General features: G+C 37.2%; 1 protein-coding gene across 14 annotated transcripts in view; it reads left to right on the top strand.

Moving 5' to 3' along the window:
- The window catches only part of ZNF438 (zinc finger protein 438), a 193300-nt gene that overhangs the window by 74829 nt on the left and 106126 nt on the right, over positions 1–12345 (top strand). The window lies entirely within an intron of this gene.

Here is a 12345-nt window from a genome sequence, read left to right as displayed (position 1 = left end):
AGCTGATCTCTCGGCAGAAACTCTACAAGCCAGAATAGAGTGGGGGCCGATATTCAACATTCTTAAAGAAAAGAATTTTCAACCCACAATTTCATATCCAGCCAAACTAAGCTTCATAAGTGAAGGAGAAATAAAATACTTTACAGACAAGCAAATGCTGAGTGATTTTGTCACCACCAGGCCTGCCCTAAAAGAGCTCCCGAAGGAAGCACTAAACATGGAAAGGAACAACTGGTACCAGCCACTGCAAAAACATGCCAAATTGTAAAGACCATCGAGGCTAGGAAGAAACTGCATCAACTAACAAGCAAAATAACCAACTAACATCATAATGACAGGATCAGATTCACACATAACAATATTAACTTTAAATGTAAATGGGCTAAATGCTCCAATTAAAAGACACAGACTGGCAAACTGGATAAGGAGTCAAGACCCATCAGTGTGCTGTATTCAGGAAACCCATCTCACGTGCAGAGACACACATAGACTCAAAATAAAGGGTTGGAGGATGATCTACCAAGCAAATGGAAAACAAAAAAAGGCAGGGGTTGCAATCCTAGTCTCTGATAAAATAGACTTCAAACCAACAAAGATCAAAAGAGACAAAGAAGGCCATTACATAATGATAAAGGGATCAATTCAACAAGAAGAGCTAACTATCCTAAATATATATGCACCCAAACAGGAGCACCCAGATTCATAAAGCAAGTCCTGAGTGACCTACAAAGGGACTTAAACTCCCACACAATAATAATGGGAGATTTTAACACCCCACTGTCAACATTAGACAGATCAACGAGACAAAGTTAACAAGGATATCCAGAAATTGAACTCAGCTCTGCACAAAGTGGACCTAATAGACATCTACAGAACTCTCCACCCCAAATCAACAGAATATACATTTTTTTCAGCACCACACCACACCTATTCCAAAATTGACCACATAGTTGGAAGTAAAGCTCTCCTCAGCAAATGTAAAAGAACAGAAATTATAACAAACTGTCTCTCAGACCACAGTGCAGTCAAACTAGAACTCAGGATTAAGAAACTCACTCAAAACCACTCAACTACATGGAAACTGAACAACCTGCTCCTGAATGACTACTGGGTACATAATGAAATGAAGGCAGAAATAAAGATGTTCTTTGAAACCAACGAGACCAAAGACACAACATACCAGAATCTCTGGGACACGTTCAAAGCAGTGTGTAGAGGGAAATTTATAGCACTAAATGCCCACAAGAGAAAGCAGGAAAGATCCAAAATTGACACCCTAACATCACAATTAAAAGAACTAGAAAAGCAAGAGCAAACACATTCAAAAGCTAGCAGAAGGCTAGAAATAACTAAGATCAGAGCAGAACTGAAGGAAATAGAGACACAAAAAACCCTTCAAAAAATTAATGAATCCAGGAGCTGGTTTTTTGAAAAGATCAACAAAATTGATGGACCGCTAGCAAGACTAATAAAGAAGAAAAGAGAGAAGAATCAAATAGATGCAATAAAAAATGAAAAAGGGGTTATCACCACCAATCCCACAGAAATACAATCTACCATCAGAGAATACTACAAACACCTCTACGCAAATAAACTAGAAAATCTAGAAGAAATGGATGAATTCCTCGACAAATACACCCTCCCAAGACTAAACCAGGAAGAAGTTGAATCTCTGAATAGACCAGTAACAGGCTCTGAAATTGTGGCAATAATCAATAGCTTACCAACCAAAAAGAGTCCAGGACCTGATGGATTCATAGCCAAATTCTACCAGAGGTACAAGGAGGAACTGGTACCATTCCTTCTGAAACTATTCCAATCGATAGAAAAAGAGGGAATCCTCCCTAACACATTTTATGAGGCCAGCATTGTCCTGATACCAAAGCCTGGCAGAGACATAACCAAAAAAGAGAATTTCAGACCAATATCCTTGATGAACATTGATGCAAAAATCCTCAATAAAATACTGGCAAACTGAATCCAGCAGCACATCAAAAAGCTTATACACCATAATCAAGTGGGCTTCATCCCTGGGATGCAAGGCTGGTTCAACATATGCAAATCAATAAATGTAATCCAGCATATAAACAGAACCAAAGACAAAAACCACATGATTATCTCAATAGATGCAGAAAAGGCCTTTGACAAAATTCAACAACCTTCATGCTAAAAACTCTCAATAAATTAGGTATTGATGGGACGTATCTCAAAATAATAAGAGCTATCTATGACAAACTCACAGCTAATATCATACTGAATGGGCAAAAACTGGAAGCATTCCCTTTGAAAACAGGCACAAGACAGGGATGCCCTCTCTCACCACTCCTGTTCAACATAGTGCTGGAAGTTCTGGCCAGGGCAATCAGGCAGGAGAAGGAAATAAAGGATATTCAATTAGGAAAAGAGGAAGTCAAATTGTCCCTGTTTGCAGATGACATGATTGTATATCTAGAAAACCCCATTGTCTCAGCCCCAAATCTCCTTAAGCTGATTAGCAACTTCAGCAAAGTCTCATGATACGAAATCAATGTACAAAAATCACAAGCATTCTTGTACACCAATCACAGACAAACAGAGAGCCAAATCATGAGTGAATTGCTTCAATTCACAGTTGCTTCAAAGAGAATAAAATACCTAGGAATCCAACTTACAAGGGATGTGAAGGACCTCTTCAAGGAGAACTACAAACCACTGCTCAATGAAATAAAAGGAGATACAAACAAATGGAAGAACATTCCATGCTCATGGGTTAGAAGAATCAATATCGTGAAAATGGCCATACTGCCCAAGGTAATTTATAGATTCAATGCCATCCCCATCAAGCTACCAACGACTTTCTTCACAGAATTGGAAAAAACTACTTTAAAGTTCATATGGAACCAAAAAAGAGCCCGCATCGCCAAGTCAATCCTAAGCCAAAAGAACAAAGCTGGAGGCATCACGCTACCTGACTTCAAACTATACTACAAGGCTACAGTAACCAGCATGGTACTGGTACCACAACAGAGACATAGATCAATGGAACAGAGCAGAGCCCTCAGAAATAATGCTGCATATCTACAACTATCTGATCTTTGACAAACCTGACAAAAACAAGCAATGGGGAAAGGATTCCCTATTTAATAAATGGTGCTGGGAAAACTGGCCAGCCATATGTAGAAAGCTGAAACTGGATCCCTTCCTTACACCTTATACAAAAATTAATTCAAGATGGATTAAAGACTTACATGTTAGACCTAAAACCATAAAAACCCTAGAAGAAAGCCTAGGCAATACCATTCAGGACATAGGCGTGAGCAAGGACTTCATGTCTGAAACACCAAAAGCAATGGCAACAAAAGCCAAAATTGACAAATGGGATCTAATTCAACTAAAGAGCTTCTGCACAGCAAAAGAAACTACCATCGGAGTGAACAGGCAACCTACAGAATGGGAGAAAATTTTTGCAACCTACTCATCGGACAAAGGGCTAATATCCAGAATCTACAATGAACACAAACAAATTTACCAGAAAAAAACAAACAACCCCATCAAAAAGTGGGTGAAGGACATGAACAGACACTTCTCAAAAGAAGACATTTATGCAGCCAAAAAACATGAAAAAATGTTCATCATCACTGGCCATCAGAGAAATGCAAATCAAAACCACAATGAGATACCATCTCACACCAGTTAGAATGGCCATCATTAAAAAGTCAGGAAACAACAGGTGCTGGAGAGGATGTGGAGAAATAGGAATACTTTTACACTGTTGGTGGGACTGTAAACTAGTTCAACCATTGTGGAAGTCAGTGTGGCGATTCCTCAGGGATCTAGAACTAGAAATACCATTTGACCCAGCCATCCCATTACTGGGTGTATACCCAAAGGACTATAAATCATGCTGCTGTAAAGACACTTGCACACGTATGTTTATTGTGGCACTTCACAATAGCAAAGACTTGGAACCAACCCAAATGTCCAAGAATGATAGACTGGATTAAGAAAATGTGGCACATATATACCATGGAATACTATGCAGCCATTAAAAATGATGAGTTCATGTCCTTTGTAGGGACATGGATGAAACTGGAAACCATCATTCTCAGTAAACTATCGCAAGGACAAAAAACCAAACATCGCATGTTCTCACTCATAGGTGGGAATTGAACAATGAGAACTCATGGACACAGGAAGGGGAACATCACACTGCGAGGACTGTTGTGGGTTGGGGGGAGGGAGGAGGGACAGCATTAGGAGATATTCCTAATGCTAAATGACGAGTTAATGGATGCAGCAAACCAACATGGCACATGGATACATATGTAACAAACCTGCACATTGTGCACATGTACCCTAAAACCTAAAGTATAATAATAAAAAAAAAAAAGCACAGACAAGGAAAGCAAAAATAGACAAATGGGATTACATCAAACTTAAAGCTCTGTACAGCAAAGGAAGCAACAGATTGAAGAGACAATCTGTAGAATGGGAGAAAATATTGGCTAACTACACATCTGAGAAGGGGTTAACATCCAGAATGTATAAGGAATCTAAACAACTCAATAGCAAAAAGCAAGCAAACAATCTGAATGGTAAAGTGGGAAAAGATCTGAATAGATATTTCTCAAAAGACATGCAAATGGCAACAGATATATGAAAAAATGTTCAACATCACTACATCAGGGAAACACAAATCAAAACAGTAATGAGATTATCATCTTACCCCAGTTAGAATGGCTATTACCAAAAAGGTAAAAAATAACACATCCTGGCAAGGATGTGGAGAAAAGGGAACTCTTAATTTACACTGTTGGTGGGAATGTAAATTAGTACAGCCATAATAAAAAACAGCATGGAAGTTCTTTAAAATATTAATAACAGAACTACCATATGATCTAACAGTTTCACTGTGCTGCTTATATATCCAAAATAAGTGAAATCAGTATATTGTTGAAGAGATATCTGCCCTCCTATGTTTATTGCAGCACTAGTTACAATAGCCAAGATATGGAATCAACCTAAGTGTTTATTAGTGTATGAATGGATAAATAAAATATGTCATATATACACAATGGAATACTATTCAGCCATAGAAAAGAATGAAATTCTGTCATTTGCAACGAACATGGATGAACCCAGAGGTCATTATATTAAGTGAAATAAGCCAGGCATCTCAGTCGTATGTGGAATCTAAAAAAGTTTATCTCATAGAAGTAGAAAGTAGAATAGTGGTTACCACTGGCTGGGGAAGAGATAGGAGAGATGAAGAGAGGTTGGTTAACAAGTGCAAACCTACAGTCACATCGGAGGAATAAGTTCTGGTGTTCTATGGTACAGTAGGGTGACTGTAGTTAATAATAACATATTTCAAAATACAAGAGAAGCTTTGAATGTTCTCATCAAAAAATGACAAGTATCAAAATACCACACTGTATTCCATAAATATATACAATTATTATATGTCAAAAATAAAATAAAACTTTAAAAAGATGTCAGTTTGGTCACACACATATTTATGTAAACATAGTTTATCATTTCACTAACAGTTATTCTCTCTTTTATATTTCATCACTTATCTCACATTGGTATTTTTTATGTTGTGTTTGAAAATCACTGCTGTAGAGTACCATAAAGGGTCTTAATTTTCTATTTGTAATCCCACTCTTGCTTCAATCATGAGAAAGTGACTGAATAACTGTGTTAAATGAACTGAAGGAGAGCCTGAGCATGAATCCTTTGGCTTGATTATCTATGTACAATAGTTTATTCAGTAAGACGAAAATGGTTGGTTATAATTACAGTGATTTAGTTGGAGTATATTGTGTTTGGAAAATTGTTTGTTTTATAATATCTCAGAGAAAATTGACCTCTCAGAAATAATTTTACCTTATAATGAACTTTGCAAATTGCTTCTGCAAAATCACTAGGTTTAGGTTTCTGCTTTCAGTTAGGTTGTAGAAGGTGGTAATGGGACACTGTGGCTTCTGGAACAACTAAAAAAAAAATAAGTTATAAAAATCAACGTTGTGATAATATGTTACTACCTAATAAAATGCCCCAATATTCAGTGGTGTAAAACAGCAAGTCTCTTTTAGCTCATGGTTCTATGGGTTGAAAATTCAGGCAGGTCCCAGCTTGGTGATTTTTGGTTGCATGTTTCATTGACTGAGATCACTGGGTGGTATTCTGCTGGTGTATGGAATGCTCTGGAGGATTCAAGATACATATATACAGGGTGCCTGGGCAGAGGTGGAAGGCTAAGTCTACATGACCTTTCTAGCATGGTAGTCTCAGCATAGTCAGGCTTATTATTGTGGCTTCCGGCTTCTAGAGAGAATTTTCCTGGAGATAGAAAGTGAACGCTGCCAGTGTCTTAAAGCCTAAAACTGAAAAATGGTACCATATCACTTCCACTATATTCTATTGGTCAAAGGAGTCACAGAGTTCTCTCTGTTTTAGTGAGAGAAGACCTATGTCTTCTCTGGCATGACCTTCCAGTGGAAGAAGTATCAAAACATTTGTGGCCATCTTTAATCCACCACAGTACACTATCTGGTCACAAATGATTCAGTCTCTTCCTGTGTTCCTTATATACTCACCCACTTCCAAGAATCCCAAAATTATTTTCCAACTCTTCTTTACACTGAGTGTTAAAGTTCAAGAACTTGTTATTTACAACAAGTACACTGTTCAGGAATCTTCTCAGGTGTAGCTGAAGAGACAGCTACCCAACAATATAATGAAGAGGCAGTCTTAGAATAGCTGCAGTAAACATTCCCATTCACAAATAGGGAAACAGGAGACATACAGCTTCATTGGTCCGTAGAAATTTTGATATCCTGATGTTAGTTCTTTTATTAGGCTATTCTTGCCTCCTGATAATGATTCTCCCTGGCTCCAGGTTTTGCTCTCTCAATTTAGAGTCATCCTTTTTCTGTAAGAAATGGTCATTTTTTGCAACTGAGTAGCCTTTTCAGCCTTTCTGCCTGTAGAAATTTGAGAGTCCAAAAGCCCGTCTTCATTTTGTACTATCTCTGTCCCTTTCAGCACAAGCTGATATAATGTTTTTTAAAACTTCGTGGGCTTCCTGTGTATCAAATTGTAGCCCACTCCATTAATCAGAGGCCCACCCACATTTATTTTAGAGAGGCATTTTTTTCTTTCATACTGAGTCAAGGTATTTTGAAACAACACCCATAATATTCCTATGAGCTTTTCTGTCTATTTAAGAGTCCGAAGTGCATATCATCAAGATTCTTAGAGGCCTTTTGCCTTAGAACAGAATCTAAGTGTCATACTCTTAAGATTCTCAGAACTGAACTAGATACGATTTTAGTTTTTCAGTCTCAACAAGGTGTTTTACAGCCATGCTGTTGAGATTTTTATCCTGAAACCATGCTTTACTGGTAGTAGGCCCCAAGCCTTAATAGTAATTCTGTAACTCTGAAGCTTTTTCTTACTTTTCTCTCTAGAGATAATGGGGATGAGAAACTGTTTAGTTTTGAAAAGATCAAGTCCTGGTTCTTTAAAAATTTTCCTCTAACTTCTACTTGAAAATGAAACAGTTCTTTCATCAGTTTGTGTATGCATAACTTATAGATAGCTAAAAGAGACCACCACTTTCAACCTTTCGCCTAGAAATCTGCTTAGCCAAATTTACCGCTTTATGGGCGTGTATTTTGTCTTTTTTTTTTTTTTTTTTTTTTTTTTTTAAGACAATCTCGCACTGTCGCCTGGGCTGGAGTGCAGTGAGTGGTGCGATCTTGGCTCACTGCAACCTCCGCCTCCCGGGTTCAAGCGATTCTCCTGCCTCAGCCTTCTGAGTAGCTGGGATTACAGGTGCCCGCCACCACGTCCAGCTAATTTTTTGTATTTTCAGTAGAGAAGGGGTTACACCATGTTGGCCAGGCTGATCTCAAACTCTTGACCTCGTGATCCATCCGCCTCGGCCTCCCAAAGTGTTGGGATTACAGGTGTGAGCCACCGTGCCTGGCCTATTTTGTCTTTTCTATTTCACGTGAGGAACAGTGTTACAAACTTCCCACTGCATAAGAAGAGTCATTCATCTATCCACCATAAGGTTTTCATTAATGTTGTTCAAACCTTCACTAAGAGTCTTCTTAAGCCACTTTCAGCCTCTGCTCACCTCTGGTCCCAAAGCCAATGCCACATGTTTTAAGATTTTATTACAGAATTCCACTTCCCTTTACTAGATTCTGTTGTGGTTCTCTAATTCCGTGTAAGAAAATACCTAAACACATCCCCTAAGACAACAGCCATTTTATTGTACCTCACAATTTGTGGGCCAGAGAAAAGGGCAGGTTCAGCTGGTGGTTATTCTTTTTCATGTAGCATCACCTGCGGTCACTTGGTGGCCTTCAACTCGAGAATGAGCTCAATGGGGTCTGGAGGATAGAAGACAGCTGTAATCACATTTCTGGCACTTTGGCAAAGATAACGCAAAACCTAGTTTTATCTGGGACTGTCAACCAGAGGACCTGCATGTAGCTTCTCTAGTATAACAGTCCTACAGTAGTTAGACTATGACAGTAGCACGAAAGACAGGAAGGAGGAAATAGATAAATTTTATTACAAAGTTTTTATGTTTTGTATGTGGAGTGGTGTAATATTTGAAGCTATGTTGTGGCAGGTTAAATGTGCATACTTTAAACATAAGTGCAATCACTAAAACTACAAAGATACAAGTATATTTATAACAGGCCAGTAGTGGAGATAAAATGGAAAACTAAAAAATACTCAATTTCAAATATGGCAGGAAAAAAAGGGAAAAGGGAACAAGAACAGATTGGGACAAATAGGAAATAACAAGATAATTCATTCAAATCCAACCATATAAATAATTACATTAAGTTTAAATGATCTAAATATTCTAAAGACAGCAATCATCAGGCTGGATAAAGTAGCAAGACCTAACTATACTGTCTACAAAATATTCCCTTCAAGTATATACAAAGCTGTTAAAAGTAAAAGAATCGGAAGAGATACCATGCAGGTACTAATCATTAAGAAAACTGGAGGGAGCTATATTAATAGCCAATAAAATAAACTTCAAAATATGAGATAATACTAGCAGTACTGAGAAATATTTCATAATGATGTAAGAATCAATTGATTAAAAAGACATAATTTTAAATGTCTGTAAGCCTAATAATAACAGAGCCTTAAAATACTTGAAGCAATAATGGATGGAACAGAAAAGAGAAATAGAAAAAGCTATTACAGTTAGTTTTCTCAACACTTCTCTTTCTCACTTTTCTCTCAATTGATAGAACAAGTAGGCAGAATATCAGTAAAAAAAAAAAAAATCTGGAAGAGTACTGTAAAGTAGAAAAAATCAACAAAACCACAAAACCAAAAGTTGTTTCTTTGAAAAGATTAACAAAACTGATAAACCCCTACTAAGAAAAAAAAGAAAGTTCAAATTAACAATATAAGAATAAACAGGAAACATTAATAGAGATCCAGGAAATATATAAGGGATAAGAAAATATTATGAACAATTTTATGTCAATACATTTGACAGTTTAATGAAATAAACAGATTCCTTGAAACAACTGTTTCTCCCCTTTAACATGACTAACTGCACTAACGTTCTTGTTCCATCTTCTCTCGAATTTGTTCCATTATTTAGCACTCTCCCTTGAAAAATACAACATAAAAATTACTCAAAAGAAGTAAAAAATCTGAATACTGCTATATCTGTTAGAGGTATCAACTCCTTAATTAGAAATCTCCCCACCTCTAGTGGCATTCATCAACTGAATTGGGTCTCAGTATTAAGTCCTTGAATGTGTCTAGAAATTTAAAACCACTGTAGCTGGCCAGTTCTCCCCTCAACCCACCCCCCATATAGTTTTCTTCATACTTCTTTCCATTTATTTACTTTACATCCCTGTTGTTGGAGTTTGAAGGGACCAATTAATTATATCACTTTTTTATTCTTATTCTTACCTCTGAACTCTTTTTTTTTTTTTATACTTTAGGTTTTAGGGTACATTTGCACAATGTGCAGGTTTGTTACATATGTATCCATGTGCCATGTTGATTTCCTGCACCCATTAACTCGTCATTTAGCATTAGGTATATCTCCTAATGCTGTCCCTCCCCCCTCCCCCCACCCCACAACAGTCCTCGGAGTGTGATGTTCTCCTTCCTGTGTCCATGAGCTCTTTAAGAAGTAGACTTAAGAATGAAAATGTCAGTTTTGTTTATAGAGAAACTAGGTAAAAGAGTACACCTAGCTTTGCATCTAGCCTTCCTACCCCTTCAAATTGGATTGACTTAACTTGCCCTGTAGTGTTTACTGTGTAAATGACTGGACAATGCATTTGCATTTGGACAAGCAAGTTCTGAGAGTCAGAGACCGTTGACACAAGTGGCCAGTCTTTTGCCGAAACAGATGTGTCAGAAAGAGGGAGAGAGGTTGGTGTTTTGTCACCTACAACTTAGATGACGCCCTACTCTTATGGTCTCTTTTTCCAAGCAGTCGTGCCTTCCTAGTTCAGATGGAACCCACAGTTAGTCCACTGCTGACTTACTTTCAGTTACTTATGTCATTTGGACCTATGCTCTATTGTGAACAAGTTATTATAACTTTGATCTTTTCTCATAACTGTTTTCCCTTCTCTTCCCTAGAAATTTAAACCTGGCATTCAAAGGCTGCAATTTTTATTTGTTTGTTTGTTTGTTTGTTTTACCATCTCAAGAAAAAGCATGGCATTTAAAAAATCTAGGTTTTAAAGGAGGCTTGATGTGTACCTTTGCTCACCAGTATCAATTCAAGGCTCAGCATGCCACCTTTGTTCATTAGTTCCTTTTCTTGTAACTCTTTCACTACCGTCTCTTTTTCACTACCGGTCTCCCTTTTCTAATTCCTGTTACTGGTTGACTTCCAGGACACTGCTCCAAATTCTTCAATGATGTCACCACCAGGCTTGAACGTAATGTCAACCCACACCATGTGACTATAATCTGTTTCTCCAAATTCATATTTTGAGTTTCTGATACTCAGAACTCATAGTGTATTAACTGTCTCAGTTATGCCAACCAGAATTGTTCCAATATCTTAAATACTGAAAGCCCCTCTTTTCTGTTTTCTTCTTTGGCAATTTTTTTCTCTTTAACTCTTAAATTCAAATATTTTTTCCATTCATATACTTTCTCTTCATCTCTTTTTCTCCCTTCTTGTCTCTTCCTCCCTTTGCCTCTTTCTCTCTGTCTCAATAGATGGTCTCGCCATTGGGTCTGAATTCCCTCAACTTTACTCCCTTACACACAAATGTTTATATTCATCACTCATCCTTTCCTCTATTTCTAACCATAGAGAAACAACTGTTTCTCGTCTTTAACATGACTAACTGCACTAAAGTTCTTGTTCTCATCTTCTCTTGAATTTGTTCCATTATTTAGCACTCTCCCTTATATTTCTTCCTGTTACTAGCATTAAAAATGAAAAAAAAAAAAACACCACCAATGACAAAAACCTTGTTAAAGATTCAGCTTCACTTTCAAAGTATACCAGACTTCTTAGAAGACTAAAATTTATTGGTTAATTCCACTTTTTCTCCTTTAAAAAATAATCTTCCAATTATTGGAAGTCTTTGTTTACTTTTATTGCCTTTCTGAAACATATTCCAAAGGTCACTAGTGACTGGTAAGTTCTTCTCAGTTCTTCTGCCCTGAAAAGGCAGGACAGGGCACTCTCTTCTTTTGCTCTTCTTTCGTGACTTCATTGATAGATATCAATATTTTATGGAAGGCCCCTTTTAAAATAAACCTTTTAGGAGATGTGCAAACTGTTCTATTAACTTAGTGCAGCAAACAGGACTACACAGATGATTCTGAAATGATACCTCCTTAGAGAAAATTTGTATAAGATTTTTATTGTAGGTTGGAGCTCCGAAATTCTAGGACAGGATATCAGAAATGACGTAAGTCATCGGATTGATTGATTTCTTAAGTTCATGGTTCATGTAAATAATGCATGATTCTGATTGCAAAGAAAGGTCTATTGTGGCCTAAGAATCCTACGTTTGTAACCATATCACTGAATGTTGGTGATGGTTTCAGGTCTCAGTCTTGCATAATTGTTTAGGCTATTATTCTGCTTCTCACTTTGAAGTATACTTCAGAGAATTTTAAACTTTTTACTTCTATTGCAGTTACTCTGATTTCTTCTCATCTTGACTACTGTAGTAACAAAACAGATCTCACTGTTTTTTGAATTTTCTCATGGTAACTTACACTTGAAAACCAGAGCCATCTTTTAAAATACAAATTTGAATGTGTTTTCTGCCAAACACCCTTGGTGCCTCTTTATATATAAAATAAAGCCCCATGTAC

This window comes from Symphalangus syndactylus, chromosome 4, assembly GCF_028878055.3.
Source record: "Symphalangus syndactylus isolate Jambi chromosome 4, NHGRI_mSymSyn1-v2.1_pri, whole genome shotgun sequence".
Classification (NCBI taxonomy): domain Eukaryota; kingdom Metazoa; phylum Chordata; class Mammalia; order Primates; family Hylobatidae; genus Symphalangus; species Symphalangus syndactylus.
The sequence above is the reverse complement of the archived record's forward strand: the minus strand, read 5'-3'. Positions and strand labels throughout refer to the sequence as shown.